We start from the raw sequence: 16523 nt of genomic DNA, 5'->3' as shown, positions 1-16523 counted from the left end.
AGTTTGAAAAACACTGCACTAGCCCATACAGCCCCTTCCATAAAAACCTATGATGCCCCATCACAGGATGCTGAGGTTGGAAGAGCCTATGGAGTTAAAACATTACAAATCTATTCATTGGTGCAAGGGGAGTCAATGAAACTCAGCATGGGCAGGAGGAATGGGTTATGTTTGATAAGGAATTCTGACTGAAATGTGAATTTGTGGAAGATGGAGGTTAGTTATCAAGGCGTTTGAGAATTCAACCCACCTTTGGATTACCTCAAAACTTTACTGTTTAAGGTTTTAGCAGCAGTGGAAAAAAGACACAGCTGGAGGTGGACAATTGCAATGTGAAAACAAGTTGAATTGGCATGGAATGTATGTGGCGAAGGAAGCTAAGCTTTGGATCAGTGCTTCAAAATTCTACATCTCTTCAATAAACCTAACATGACAGCTCAGGTGCTTGAGGCCAAGACATATTGGAAAATGTTGAACATTTTTAGTCCATGTTGATTTTTAAGAACGGTGACCAAGTCCATCGAAGAGTCCAGAAGATGCATTTTTATTTTTAAAAATTTAGAGTACCCAATTATTTTTTTTTCCAATTAATGTACAATTTAGTGTGGCCAATCCAACTACCCTGCACACCTTTGGGTTGTGGGGGCGAAACCCATGCAAACATGGGGAGAATGTGCACAGAAGATACATTTATGACCTCTGCAGATCATTGAAGTAAACAGGTAGATAGACTTAACAAATAGCAACTAATGTATACTACCCATCCTTTTGAGCAAGTTCTGATTTCAGTTAGAGCATGACCCAACAGCACCTCAACTGCCTTTGCTCAAATATCTATTCAAACTTTTACCCAAGAAAATACATCAATGTTAATCCTGGAAATTTCAACTGAACCAATATCCACAGCTTTTGACGAGTTCCAGATTTCCACTAATCTTTACGTGGAAAAATGCTTCCCGATTTTCCTCAAGAATTGTCTAGCCCTTATGCCCACTTATACTAGATGCACCCCATTAGGTTATAGTTTCTTTGAATATATCCTATCAAACCCCAACATCGCTTTAAACCTCAATTAGACCAACCAGCAACCATCTAAATTCAGTGAAATACAAATGAAGGAATATTGCTCAGGCATACATGCCACAGTTATGTAACATGCCCTCTAAATCCCAGCATTGTTCTTGTGAATCTGCACTGCCCCTCTTCAGGGCCAAAATACTGGTATCTTTCTTGAGATTCAAATTTGAAAACTGACACTCAGCAATCGAGACTAGTGTTGTTTCCGCTGTTTATCCTGACCACGTATTGACCCAAGAGTGTCACCTGTCATTCCTGTATTTCTAGGTAGAAGAAAACAGCAACAGAGGTCAACTGATCATGTCAGGACAGCAATGGTTTCCTCAACAGATTAATTATATGGCCGCTGCTCTCAGTCAAATCCACTATATATCTCGTCTTCTCCATCTTTTTGCCCTTATAAGGACCATGCGCCTCTATTTATCATTCTTGTTGTTCAACTATAGCTCTGTTTCAGACGATAATTCTCATCCTCTGGACCTCCCTCTATTTTCCCCACCACCACTTTCCCCAACATCAAAAGTCTCTTAAGCCGCCCTTTTCTCACTCTTCTGACTCCTCCCTTTTCTTTCCTAATCACTATTCTTCCCTCTCTTGCTCTCCCTTCCTCCCTTTTTCCTTCATTAGCCCCTCTTTGTACATGATAACGTTTTCTGTACCTGGAGATCTACACAATTCAAATTATTATGCATGGTTTATTTCACAGTCTGCTTCTTTTCAAATAATTTATTGGATTATTTGAGTTGACAAAACATTTGTCAGCAATCAGAATGCAAGAAAAGTCTCCAGGCGGGGTTTACCACGCAACCCTCCGCAAAATGGTGGCCGACCATTAGCTGGTGGCGGGACTGTGACGGGGTTCGATCTTCTGGTTCCACCGGCGTGATTGGCTGGAAAGTTTCAGCCACTAACTTCATTGATAAGTAAAATCTGGCAAGGTGCAAAATAGAGGTGGCTATTGGAATCCCTCTGTTGGGCAGGTTAGTTTAAAATGACTCCCTTAATCATGACCTCCTTCTGCACTGTATGTTCTATGACTGTGAGCCTTGTGTTGTTTCAACAGTTCCTCAATAGTGTGTAGCTAGGGATAAAGTCATTTTTTTGTGTCATTAATGCTGTGTTGGAATCAGCCAAAAAAGTAATTGCCAGAATTCCTGTTCCCAATTGTTATCAAGTGACCCTTTCTGCATGTACTTTTATGCGGACAGAATGATTTTCTGCTATACCACAATAATTCTAGCACTTAGGGAAGATACTGGCGAAAATGTGAGGCTGTAGACCATCAAGGAATCAATGCCTTCAGGCAGAGATGATGAGGATATGGAAAAGTCCAAAATGTTCATTTTCATACCATTATAGAAAACATATTGTGCACAACTGGAGTTAAAGAAAAGAGGATATTCAGTCCTACAGCTATGAGCACAGTACGCCTTAAGCTGTAATAACCATTAAAAATGTCCATGTTATGTTGCCCAAAGACATTGGCCAGGATTCTCCGTCCAGCGAATCCAAAGTCACAAAGCATGATCGGGCGGAGAATCGCATGTCAGCCAAAACGAGGCTGGCGCCGGGCGCCATACGGACACACTCCGGAGTGTCCTGACAGTGGTGTGAATGCATTCCACACTGCACGCTGGCATGAAAATGCAAATTGTACAGTAACGGCCGTTGACATATTAACAAGCCCGCTCAAGCATTCTCCAGGCTTCCCACAATTTTCTACCTTTGTCTGGAGGAATAACTGAAAGTGAGGTCACTTGTGGTATTTAAAATTGCGAAACAGGTGCCATGGCTGCTGAGAGAGCGAGGAGGCAATACATGTTGCCAAAGGTGCAGTCCTGCCGCTGGCCAGGTGGGCATCCGCCAGGGCCAGCGAGAATTCCAGGGCCGGCGAGAGTTGCAAGGGGCGGCTAGGGGATGATCTTTGGGGTTGGGGTGACCTCCAAAACTGAGGTGTCCAGGCACGAACCACCATTACCGCAGCTTGCAAGGCAGCTATCTTGCAACATATCCTACTGACCACCACCATGGTCCGTAGTTGCGCAGAGCACCACCAGAGCTATGGGTGCCCCCTGCACCTCCCTCAAGTGGGTCTTAAATCTACATCCTTCTGAATCAAGAGGTGAAAGTGCTATCAACTGAGGCCCAGCTGACATGGCGTGAGACTAGTTAGAGAAAAAGCCAGGAAAGATCTGGAATGCTCAGACATTCAACACTTGCCTCACTCAGTTCAGGAGTAATTCACTTTGAAGACTTGAGCACCAAATCAAGACTAACACTACAGCACTATGGTGAGGGAATTCTGAACACTTGGAACAGCCCTCATCCCATTGGATGTAAAACAACCCTTAGCACTATTTCGAAGCACAACAACTCTAGTTGTCCTGACCAATACTTATCTCTCAATCACCAAACAAAACAGACTCTCTGGTCATTATCACTGAGTTTGCTGTGCACACATTGGCTGCTGAATTTCCTACATATTATAATAATACTAATAATAATCTTTAATGTCACAAGTAGGCTTACATTAACATTGCAATGAAGTTACTCTGAAAAGCCCATAACAGTCAGAGCACTTCAAAAGTGCTTCATTAGCATTTTGAGACATTCTGTGATTGTGAAAGATGCTATATAAATGCAAAGCTTATACTGAGCATGTATATGCCTCATATTTTCTAATGTGCCACATTAATGGAGAGGTAGCCGTACGGTGCTGTGATCATGTACTCTGAACACTGCAGTGCAGATAAGAGGTCAGATGACCAAGTTACAAGAGATACAAGAGATGTTTAGAAAAATCCAGTCTTTAACCTTGAACAAGACACTTGATAATTTTGTTATATTTGTACAGTGAATTTAACCAATCAATTCTTTTGAAGCATTGATCAGTGTTCTGCTGAATACAACTAATATTTTCAAAAGTAAAATTTTTCATTCCCACATTAGTACTAATACACAGAATCATAGAATCCATACAGTGCAGAATTAGGTCATTTGTCCCATTGAGTCGACACCGAACCTTCGAAAGAGCACTCTACCCATGTCCACTCCGCTCTATCTCCTTAATCCCATAACCTAATTGAGGGTTTTTCAAACTCGGTCACGCAGATGCAGGGATTGCAGCGATTTGTTTGTTCTTCAAACTGAAATTGAAGGCGGCGGCACCAGCAGCAATCACAGAAAATAAATCACCTGTAGTTCCCCTCTGAGGCAGGACAAGTGGAATTTAAGGACCAGCATATGAAATGTGTGAATGTTTGAAACCTGTGCACTCGTGTTACTATAATGGTGTATTATAAGTTATCAGTCTTCAGAAATAAAACTCATGGGATTCCATGTGCTGTTTAAAAAAAAAAAAGAATGCCATCTGGATGCATGCCCCATCAGGCAGACCCGGCAGTGTGCAGGCCTGGTACCCAGCGGGGCAGATTGCCACCTCCTGACATCAGTACCATCTCCTCCTGACATCAGTTCGCTGTCCCAGGAACAATTTGTTTCTTAAAAACGGCAGAGTATTCCCACCAGAAGGGGCAGCAGAGATTAGGTCACATGCCCGGTATGTGCACTGACGTCACACGATCCGTGGTTGGCTGTGAAATCTTGGAGGAGAGATTCGTCCATTTTATAGCTGTCAGCAAGCAAGTAACAGGAGTGTGTGGACAAACTGGTTTGTAATAAGAAAGAGAGGGCCAGAGACACAAACAGGCCAGTATCTTGGAACTGAATTTGCTGGAGAGAGCTTCACAGGAGAGTCCACGGCAGATCAAAGCAGTGCTGGAGTGAGCTCCAGGGCTTTTGATGAACAACTCATTAAGAAGAAACTGAAATCGGGAAGAAAGCAGTATAAAGATGATTTCTTGAGGTATGGCTTTATTTATTGTGCCAATGCAAATTAGGATGCAATGCCCATGAGCAGTATATGCAGGGAAGTACTGGAAAATGAAAGATTAAAACCCTCAAAACTTCAAAGGCAGTTGAAGACTTGGCGAGTTTGAGGACAAACCTGAATCTTTTTTTGAGTGGGTCGCAAAGATCATCCGACCGTTGCGGGTCGCAAAGGTTGACCAGCCGGCGTGGGTCGCAAAGGTCGACTGGTCAGAGTGAGTCACAAAGGTCGACTGGCTGGTGTGGGTCTCGAAGGACAGCCGATTGGTAAAAATGGGTCTTGGGCAAAAAAGTTGGAAAAACACACCTAACCTGCACATCCCTGGATACTAAGAAACAATTTATCATGGCCAATCCACTTAATCAGCTCTGGAGCTGCGGATGGACTCCCATTGGAGCATCCGCGATGCTGAGGACGTCGTGGATAGCACGTTTCGTGAGTTGGTCACACCGCAGGTGAAAGTTACTGAGGGAGACAGAAAATGGGTGACCAAAAGACAGGGCAAGAGTCCCCTGCGGTCATCTCCCTGCAAAACAGGTATACCGCTTTGGATATTGTTGAGGGAGATGGCGCTCACCAGGGGAAGACAGCAGCAGCCAGGTTTATGGCACCGTGGCTGGCTCTGCTGTGCAGCAGGGCAGGAAGAAGAATGGCAGGGCTACAGTGATAGGGGACTCAATTGTAAGCGGAATAGGCAGGCAGACGCAATCGAAACTCCGGGATGGTATGTTGCCGCCCTGGTGCAAGGGTCAAGGATGTCTCGGAGCGGCTGCAGGACATTCTGGGGGGGGGGGGGGGGGGGGGGTGGGGGGGGGGGTGGGGGGTGGGGGGGGGGAACAGCCAGCTGTCGCGGTGCACATAGGCACCAACGATATAGGTAAAAAACGGGATGAGATCCTACAAGCTGAATTCAGGGAGTTAGGAGTTAAACTAAAAAGTAGGACCTCAAAGGTAGTAATCTCAGGATTCCTACCAGTGCCACGAGCTAGTCAGAGTAGGAATGTCAGGATAGACAGGATGAATGCATAGCTCGAGAGATGGTGCAGGAGGGAGGGATTCAAATTCCTGGGGCATTGGAACCGGTTCTTGGGGAAGGTGGGACCAGTACAAACTAGACAGTCTGCACCTCGACAGGACTGGAACCGATGTCCCGGGGGGGTAGTAAAACAGGGATAGAAACAAAAGGGAGTAAGGGGGAAAGTGTAAGGCAGAGAAGCCAGAGTCAAAACTCAAAAAGGGCGACAGTACAAGGTACAGTGACTGAGGGAAGCTCAGTGAATAGGCTAAGTAATACTAAAAGGAATAAAACGGGAAGTAAAAACGTAAATGGTAAGTGACGCGGCAGGTTGTTACATGAAGATATGGGTTCAACGACAAGGAAAAGTCGGAGAACAGTTAAGAGGAAATATAACTCAGGAGAGGTTACTGATCGAGGTGTTAAGATTCAAAACAGAGGTATAAAAGCCAACATAAGTGTACTTTACCTGAATGCTCGCAGTATTTGGAATAAGGTAAATGAGTTGATGGCGCAAATCATCGTGCATGACTATGATTTAGTGGCCATTACTGAAACATGGTTAAAGGATGGTCAAGACTGGGAGTTAAATTTCCGAGGGTATCAAACTATTCAGAAGGACAGAGTGGATGGTAAGGGAGGTGGTGTAGCTCTGTTACTTAAGGATGAACTCCGGGCAATAGTAAGGGATGACACTGGTGCTATGGAGGATACGGTTGAATCCATTTGGGTGGAAATCAGGAATAGTAAGGCGAAAAAGTCACTGATAGGAGTAGTCTATAGGCCACCAAATAGTAACTTTATGGTGGGGCAGGCAATAAACAAAGAAGTTTAACCAGGTCGGTCAAGGCAGCCTTGAGGAGGAGTTTATAGAATGTATCCGCTATAGTTTCCTGGAACAGTATGTAATGGAACCTACGAGGGAACAAGCGGTCCTAGATCTGGTCCTGTGTAATGAGACAGGATTGATTAATGATCTCATAGTTAGGGATCCTCTCGGAAGGAGCAATCACAATATAGTGGAATTTAAAATACAGATGGAGGATGAGAAGGTAAAAGCAAACACTAGTGTTTTGTGCTCAAACAAAGGAGATTGCAATGGGATGAGAGAAGAGCTAGCTAAGGCAGACTGGGAGCAAAGACTTTATGGTGAAACAGTTGAGGAACAGTGGAAAACCTTCCAAGCGATTTTTCAGTGCTCAGCAAAGGTTTATACCAACAAAAAGGAAGGACGATAGAAAGAGGGAAAATCGACCGTGGATCTAAGGAAATAAGGGAGAGTATCAAATTGAAGGAAAAAGCATACAAAGTGGTAAAGATTAGTGGGAGACTAGAGGACTGGGAAATCTTTAGGGGACAACAGAAAGCTACTAGAAAAGCTATAAAGAAGAGCAAGATAGATAATGAGAGTAAACTTGCTCAGAATATAAAAACAGATAGTAAAAATTTCTACAAATATATAAAACGCAACATCGAGGGCCGAAGGGCCCGTACTGCGCTGTAGTGTTCTATGTTCTATGTTCTGAAACAAAAAAGAATGGCGAAGGTAAATATTGGTCCTTTAGAGGATGAGAAGGGAGATTTAATAATGAGAGATGAGGAAATGGCTGAGGAACTGAACAGGTTTTTTGGGTTGGGCTTCACAGTGGAAGACACAAATAACATGCCAGTGACTGATAGAAATGAGGCTATGACAGGTGAGGACCTCAAGATGATTGTTATCACTAAGGAGGTAGTGATGGGAAAGCTAATGGGGCTAAAGGTAGACAAGTCTCCTGGCCCTGATGGAATGCATCCCAGAGTACTAAAAGAGATGGCTAGGGAAACTGCAAATGCACTAGCGATAATTTACCAAAATTCACTAGCCTCTGGGGTGGTCCCGGCGGATTGGAAATTAGCAAATGTGACACCACTGTTTAAAAAAGGAGGTAGGCAGAGAGCAGGAAATTATAGGCCAGTGAGCTTAACTTCGGTAGTAGGGAAGATGCTGGAATCTATCAAGGAAGAAATAGCGAGGCATCTGGATGGAAATTATCCCATTGGGCAGACGCAGCATGGGTTCATAAAGGGCAGGTCGTGCCTAACTAATTTAGTGGAATTTTTTGAGGACATTACCAGTGCGGTAGATAATGGGGAGCCAATTAATGTGGTATATCTGGATTTCCAGAAAGCCTTTGACAAGGTGCCACACAAAAGGTTGCTGCACAAGATAAAGATGCATGGCATTAAGGGTAAAGTAGCAGCATGGATAGAGGATTGGTTAATTAATAGAAAGCAAAGAGTGGGAATTAATGGGTGCTTCTCTGGTTGGCACTCAGGGATTAGTGTTGGGCCCACAATTGTTCACAATTTACATGGATGATTTGACGTTGGGGACCAAGTGCAATGTGTCCAAGTTTGCAGACGACACTAAGATGAGTGGCAAAGCAAAAAGTGCAGAGGATACTGGAAGTCTGCAGAGGGATTTGGATAGGTTAAGTGAATGGGCTAGGGTCTGGCACATGGAATACAATGTTGACAAATGTGAGGTAATCCATTATGGTAGGAATCACAGCAAAAGTGATTATTATTGAAATGATAAAACATTAAAACATGCTGCTGTGCAGAGGGACCTGGGTGTGCTAGTGCATGAGTCGCAAAAAGCTGGTTTACAGGTGCAACAGGTGATTAAGAAGGCAAATGGAATTTTGTCCTTCATTGCTAGAGGGATGGAGTTTAAGACTGGGGAGGTTATGCTGCAATTGTGTAAGGTGTTAGTGAGGCCACATCTGGAGTATTGTGTTCAGTTTTGGTCTCCTTACTTGAGAAAGGACGTACTGGCACTGTTGGGTGTGCAAAGGAGATTCACTAGGTTAATCCCAGAGCTGAAGGGTTTGGATTATGAGGAGAGGTTGAGTAGACTGGGACTGTACTCGTTGGAATTTAGAGGGATGAGGGGGGATCTTATAGAAACATATAAAATTATGAAGGGGATAGGATAGATGCGGGCAGGTTGTTTCCACTGGTGGGTGAAAGTAGAACTAGGTGGCATAGCCTCAAAATAAGGGGAAGTAGATTTAGGACCGAGTTTAGGAGGAACTTCTTCACCCAAAGGGTTGTGAATCTATGAAATTCATTGCCCAGTGAAGCAGTTGAGGCTCCTTCATTAAATGTTTTGAAGATAGAGATAGATGGTTCTTTGAAGAATAAAGGGATTAAGGGTTATGATGTTCGTCCGGAAAGTGGAGCTGAGTCCACAAAAGATCAGCCGTGATCTCATTGAATGGCGGAGCAGGCTCGAGGGGCCAGAAGGCCTACTCCTGCTCCTAGTTCTTAGGTTCTTATGTAATCCGCATATCTTTGGACTGTGGGAGGAAACCAGAGCACATGGAGGAAACCCACAAAGACATTGGGAGAATGTATAAACTCCACACAGACAGCGATCCAAGGCCAGAATTCAACCCGGGGCCCTGGCGCTGTGTGAGGCAGCAGTGCCAATCACTGTGCCACCGTCCGCCCCTATTCACAATTCAAAATGACCCAAAAATACGATCTGCAACTGCAAAACATCATCCATTACAACTCATTGATGAAAGAAAGATCATCTGTTTTTCTGTTACTTGCAAGATTTCAGTTACTCTCCAAGTCCTTCAGAGTTACTACTATATAGTACATTCTCACCGAGTCCTAACTATAAGGGACTTGTCAAAACTAGAAAGCCTCGTAAATACTCTATAAATTCATCTGAAAGACTCAGACTCTAGGCATTGGCCATCTACATTTTCGCAGACATTTCAATTTATTATTTTGTTTAAGTATCATTAACTTACAGTACTTCTACAAACAATGTTCCAAAGTATTGACAGCTGCTTTTTTTTAGTGCAGTTCTCTGCAACTGATCAGACATTTTGGATAATATTACTACAATATAAAAGTAAGGAACTCCATTTGCTGTTCTGGAGAAGGTGCACTCAATGGACCCAAGCATGCATCAAATTACACCAACAGTGCAATCTTTCCAGAAATGGCCCGGGATCTTTAACATTAAAATATAGAGAGCCCATATATTACTTTCAGCAAATCTTATAATTTGCCAAGAAAAAAATTAAAAACTGCAATCTACCTTTGAACTTACTGAAGGGCTGAATCTTCGCATGCAATAGACTATCATTTTAAATATTTACTTCAGTATAAACAACCCAGTAACAGACTATTTGTAATGAGGCACATCTGGTTTGTTGCATTTCCAGCTGTATGTTCTTTCACACTTGGTTCACATGAGGCATAACTTAATGTTTTCTCACATATCACTCTTAATTCTGAGTCAGGGTTGTGGAATCAAATTCCATGCCAGGACGGGAGCACATAATCCAGACTGACATTTCATTGCATTACTGACAAAGTGTCACTTGCCTTCCCTCGTTCGCCTGTTCCACTGATTTAGGTGGTTTTTAAATATTCCATGTGGCTATCTGAAGAACCGATCACTCTTCCCATCTTTGAGTTAACAGTACTCCCTCAGTCAATATAGCAGAGGGAAAATTAACAGGTTGTTTGCTGGATATGCAAAACAGGCACCCGTTTGCCTACTTAACACTCTCAATGCTCTAAAATAATTCAGTGTGTGAAATTTTCTGCTAGACATAATAAGGCATTATATAAATAGAAGCCTTTCTCTCAGATACAGCAAGAGGGCTGGCCTTGAACTGATGCATGCAATCCCACAGTGCTGTTAAAGGCACCTTACATATCTGCTGTTTAAAAAAAATATCAGTCAGCCAGGAAGTAATTTGGGTCAATAATGTCAAAGAACATTGCTCGCATCCTATAAAAAAAAGATAAAGAAATCACCTATTACAAAACAATTGGAGAACCTGTATTCAACTTGGTTTGAGTTCCAAGAAAAATCTTCTGTAAAATAATGCTGAATTTAAATGCATTTTGTTTTTACTTTTGAAGAGGACTTCAAATGGCAAAGCAAATGCTTTTTATCATAGAATTTACAGTGCAGAAGGAGGCCATTCAGCCCATCGAGTCTGCACCAGCTCCTGGAAAGAGCACCCATCCCAAGGTCAACACCTCCACCCTATCCCCATAACCCAGTAACCCCACCCAACACCAAGGGCAATTTTGGACACGAAGGGCAATTTATCATGGCCAACCAACCTATTGCGCAAATATTATCAACATTTGCACAAATCAGGAAATTCCTGCATTTGAATCATCTGGGCAATCACAGGATTCTATCAAAGCATGCCATTCGGCACATTAACAGGTTATGCTTGTTATCACTTTGGTAGTGCAAAGGAGAAAATTGCAAACTTTTTGCTGCTCCTCACCATATAAAAATATTGAATATTTTGAAACTCCAAGTAATAATCCCTTCAGGCTTGCAATGGTTGCATGTGATCAAATCTATCGGGTGCGATTTTCCCACCAGATTGCGCTCGCTGCCAACCCTGTTACACTGGGTGCACAGCAGGAAAGCCCAAAAACATGGGTATGGTGGGGGGAGGGGGGTTACTTTTAGTGATGGGGGGGATGGACTTTTAGTGATGGGGTGTGGGGGAGGAGGAAGATGGGTTGCCTCTCTGGGGTTGAGGTTTGGGGGCGTTCCCCATGTCTGCGGGCAGTCGCAAAGTCCGTGGATGGGGGCTGTAGGGAACCCTCAACCTAACATTGAGTAGTCTCTCTCGATGACATCTTTAGTTCATCACTGCAGAAAAAAAATTCTATGGGTGGGATTTTTCACTGAGAATCTCCCCAAGCTCCAAAAAAAAAATGACCAAGTGTGGGTGAATACAGATCTGGATCGTGCCCAAATACTCAGCGGGAATCACCCCACATAATCTGCCCAAAATGACATTCAAGTCATTTTCGAGGTGATTCCCACTTATTGTCAGGCTGCCGGATTTACAGCTAACATTCATGCTGTTTCAACTTAAAAGTACAGAAGAATTTGTTTCAACTATAACAGCAAATTTAAAGACTATAAATTCTTAATCCAAATTCTGTTATTATTACATTGGATCCGCAGATCTTTATCACCATTTTGAGGATTAAATTCTAATTGCAAATCCTTGATTGTTGCCTGACTGAGAACACCGCGTTATGCTTGTTTTGGTGAACCTTAGGCTTTCGTTTGGACAATAGATGTGCACGGGCACATGTACCTCAGGTAACCAAATAAATTGAAAACACATTCTCTGATCACACAATAAATTATTAATGTAATTCGCAACCTTTACACTATACCTTACTTGGCAGGGAGACACACACACACATATTTTCCTCTTCACCCATTCTGGTCCTCATAGCTCAGGTCAGACTATTGTCCAATTCACTGGAAGGCATTCTCTGCATGAAGCTCAATGTGTTATTTGAGGATTACTTCACATGTGGTCTCCATAATCAGATGACTGTTACTACAAAGCTGTACAAGATTTTACTGGCTCACTCAAAACAGATATGATCAATGACAGATGTGCACCACTAGTTTAACATCAGTATACTAAACTGAACTTTTTGAAGGTTCAAAATAAAATGTGGGCCTTAACAAGTAGATGGACCATTCTGTTACTTCTTTTTTTAAACCTCACAGGTGGACCTCAAGCCACCAACAATAAAAATCTGGATACATTTCCAAAATTTATAGTGCTGAAAAAAAAATCTTACAAACAGTACAATTAGACATTAAAATCTAAATCTCGCTTGCCTCAATAGCGCCTGCGTGCATACTTTTTTTCCCAGACTGTTTACTGTTAGCCAAGTTTAATTCTGTCGATAATTGTACAGACAAACAGAGACTCAGGAAAGCTAAGATAACACATCAGGCAACGAAAAAAGTGAAGACCCGATTTACAATTTTTCACAAGCTTTAATACATTTGGCAAAATGCTCACCAATCTCTCCTGAAGGGTTCCACTTTCCATACAAGTACCCCTTCCAAATACCTCTGAATTTTTGAGAATGTTTTTGTCATGGTAAGAAGTTTCTATTACTTCAGCATAATAAATCCATAATACACAGAACCTAGTTCATAGTTAAGGTTCAATTTTATTTTCCAATTAAGGGGCAATTTAGCATGGCCAATGCACCTACCCTGCACAATTTTGGGTTGTGGGGTGAGACCCATGCAGACACGTGGAGAACGTGCAAACTCCACTCGGACAGTGATTGAACCCGGATTCTCAGCGCCGTAATGCTCTAAAATTAACAGGTTTTCAAAGGAGGAAATGAAAAAGGAAACAATTTGCTCTTTTTTATGACCCCCCAAAAAAAAATACTGAAGTGACATTATAGAGCCATAAGAGTGAAAACATTCAGCTCTAGCATCTGGATAAAAGCTGACATTTGGTGCAGGATGGTTATTCTCAAACTTAGCATCAGTGAGATGCTTGTTGACAGGTTGCAGTCAATTGATGGCAGGATTGAGGATTTCTTTCATTACATTTTCAACAGTAGAGACGATTGATAGGCTGCTAAATAGCCCACTGAGATTTGACCTGTATTTTAAAAAATATTTTTATTCAAACAACATTTTCATGACAACAAAAACAACAATACAGCAAATCCCAACACCATATTATACCAGAAGTGCATCCACCCAAATACCCATCGCACTCCACCATCCCCCCTCACGCCCCTTAAAGAAAACAAAACAGTGGTTAGCACTGCTGCCTCATAGCTCCAAGGTCCCAGGTTCAATTCCGGCCTCAGGTGACTGTGTCGAGTTTGCACATTCTCCCGTGTCTGTGGGGGTTTCATCCGGGTGCTCGGCTTTCCTCCCACAGTCCAAAGATGTGTAGGTTAGGTGGATTGTCCACGCTAAATACCTCTTGGTGTCCAAAAGGTTAGATGGGATTATTGGGTTACGGGGATAGGGTGGAGGCATGGGACTAAGTAGGGTGCTCATCCCAGGAGCCAGTGCTGACTCGATGGATCGAATGGCCTCCTATGATTCTTGAAAACCCCACCACTCCCAACAGCTAACAGCAATCAATTCTCTGAAAAAGGAGAAGAAGGGCTGCCCCCTCGAGTAGAACCATTTCACCGACCCCCTCATGGTGTACTTGATTTTCTCAAAGTGCAAAAATTCCATCAGGTCACCCAACCAAGCAGAGACCTTGCATGGCACCGGGGACCTCCAGCCACAAAGAACTCACCTCCGTGCTATTAGCGAGGCGAAGGTGAGGACACCTGCCCTCATCCCGTCTGCAGTACCGTCGAGTCCGATACTCCAAAAATTGACACCAACGAGCACAGCTCCAGCTGAACGTCCAAAATCTCTGACGTCGTATCAGAAAAGGAGACCTAGAAACTAACAAGCTTTGTGCAAGACCCAAAACATGAGCGTATGATTCGCTGGCCCCCGAGAGCACTGCTCACACCTATTCTCTATCCCCGAGAAAAAAACACTTCTACGCGCCTACTCACATGCGCCCTATGCACCACCTCGAACTGGATCAGGGTTAACCTCGCACATGAGGATGTGAAGTTGACCCTGTGAAGAGCCTCACTCCACACTCTTTCCCCCCCCCCCCCCCCCACCAAAGACCAAACCCAGCTCACCCTCCCACTTCCTCTTTCGTTCCTCCTACGATGCCTGCTCTGCCGCCAACATTTGCCCACAGACATCAGTTATCTTTAACTCGACCAAGGACAGGCCCCTGTGTGGAGTTTGCACTTTCTCCCAGTGTCTGCCTGGGTTTCCTCCGGGTGCTCAGTTTCTTCCCACAGTCCAAAGATATGAAGGTTAGGTAGATTTTCCATGCTAAATTATCCCTTAGTGTCTAAACGATTAGGTGGAGTTACGGGGATAGGGTGGGGGCCTGACCTTGGGTAGGGTGCTCTTTCAGAGGGGCAGTGCAGACTCGATGGGCCGATTGGGTTTCTTCTGCACTATGATTCTACCGGGGAAATGAAGAAAATGAAGAAAGATATCAAATTATTAACCCTGAAAAAGAAAGCCTTGGGAAGAAAATACGAAACAAATGGAGGCATTGAAAAAAAATCAAAAACCTCAGGAGAATATTCATCCTCACCATCTGTATCCTACCCGCTAAGGTCAGAGGGAGGGCATCCCATCTTTTCAAATTGGTCTTCACCCCATCCACCAAACTAGAAAAGTTACGTTTGTGGAGCAGATACCGGAAGTTAGTCCTGGTAGGAGGAAACTGCAGCCTCCCCAGGGAGGTTCACCAGAAAATATCACTCTTGCCCAGGTTCAGCTTGTACCCCGAAAAGGAGCCAAACTACCTGAGCAACTGCATTATCTCCCCCACACTGGAAAGTGGGTCCGTGATATGCAGTAACAAATTGTCTGCAAATAAGGACATCCAATGCCTCCTCCCCCCCCATGCTCCGTAACCTTCATCTGATAGACGACCTCAATGTAATGGCCAGCAGGAAACAAAAGCGGATACAATGGACTTGTACCCCAGCTCAATTGGAAATAACCCAAGCTCAGGGCATTAGTCCATACACTCACAGTGGGGGCCCTATACAAAAGCCTAATCCATTAAATAAATTTTGGCCTGAAGCCAAATCGCGCAAGGATCTAAAAGAGGTACCCCCACTCAACCCTATGGGACACTTTCTCTGCGTTCATCAAAATAATCACCTCTGGCTTGGTACCCAAGGAGGGTGACAACACCACATTTAACAATCTCCGAATATTGACCGACAATGCCGGCCCTTAACAAATCCAGTCTGTTCTTCCGAAATCAACCCAGGTAGGCAACCTCATTGCCTACACCTTAGCCAACCATTTAGCGTCAGCTTTTAACAACGAAATAGGCCGATATTACCCACATTCCATGGAATCCTTGCCCTTCTTCAAGATCAAAGAAATCAATGCCTGCGCCAGCATGGCTGGCCACATGAATCATTAAACATATGCTGCAGAAGTGGGACCAACTGACCAGCAAACTGCTTGTAAAATTCAAGAGGGAAGCAATCCGGAGTTTGATATCGACTTTGGGTCCTGGGAGAAGCTCGTTCAGGATCATTGCACCTCCAAATTAAGTGCTCCGCCAATGGAAATTTAGAATGGTCCGGTTTACGATTGTATATAAGTGGTATGCATTTGGTGAACTTCACTTCAACCATGGCTTGGAGGTCAGTTGCTTTTGCCTTCCTTTACCATCCTTACTATGTCCAGTGTGGGAGAAATAATGCTAAATATGAGCTGCCTGTAGCATCACCTGCACCAAGTCTGGCACGGAATGCATGACCGGCAGTGATGGGTGAGGTGAAGGCAGGTTTGGCAGGGGGAGTCAAGGAACTGAGTTGAAGAGTTAAAGACTGTCCAGGAGCAAGAGTTAAGGCTATCCACGGAAGAGTAAATCGTCTGTCGAGGTACCGTTTGAAAAGGCACCATAACCTTCAATCCCATGAGGTAACAGCATTGCGGGTGACATCCTAAATGCCCCATCATGAGGTTCTCCAAGCTCCTCGCTAATGCACAATTAGCTGAAAAGCGGAAAATCATAAGTGTTTAGCCACTCTGCCGCCCAACAAGAATCACTCCAACTTTCCCACCACACTCATCAGAATGGAAAA

General features: G+C 43.7%; 1 protein-coding gene across 6 annotated transcripts in view; it reads right to left on the bottom strand.

Annotated features, from left to right (window-relative positions):
- The window catches only part of LOC119967541 (CYFIP-related Rac1 interactor A), a 335741-nt gene that overhangs the window by 171958 nt on the left and 147260 nt on the right, over positions 1–16523 (bottom strand). The gene's annotated exons all lie outside the window — the stretch shown is intronic.

Source organism: Scyliorhinus canicula, chromosome 6 (genome assembly GCF_902713615.1).
Source record: "Scyliorhinus canicula chromosome 6, sScyCan1.1, whole genome shotgun sequence".
NCBI lineage: Eukaryota > Metazoa > Chordata > Chondrichthyes > Carcharhiniformes > Scyliorhinidae > Scyliorhinus > Scyliorhinus canicula.
Note: the sequence above shows the minus strand (reverse complement) of the source record. Positions and strands in the feature narration are given on the sequence as shown.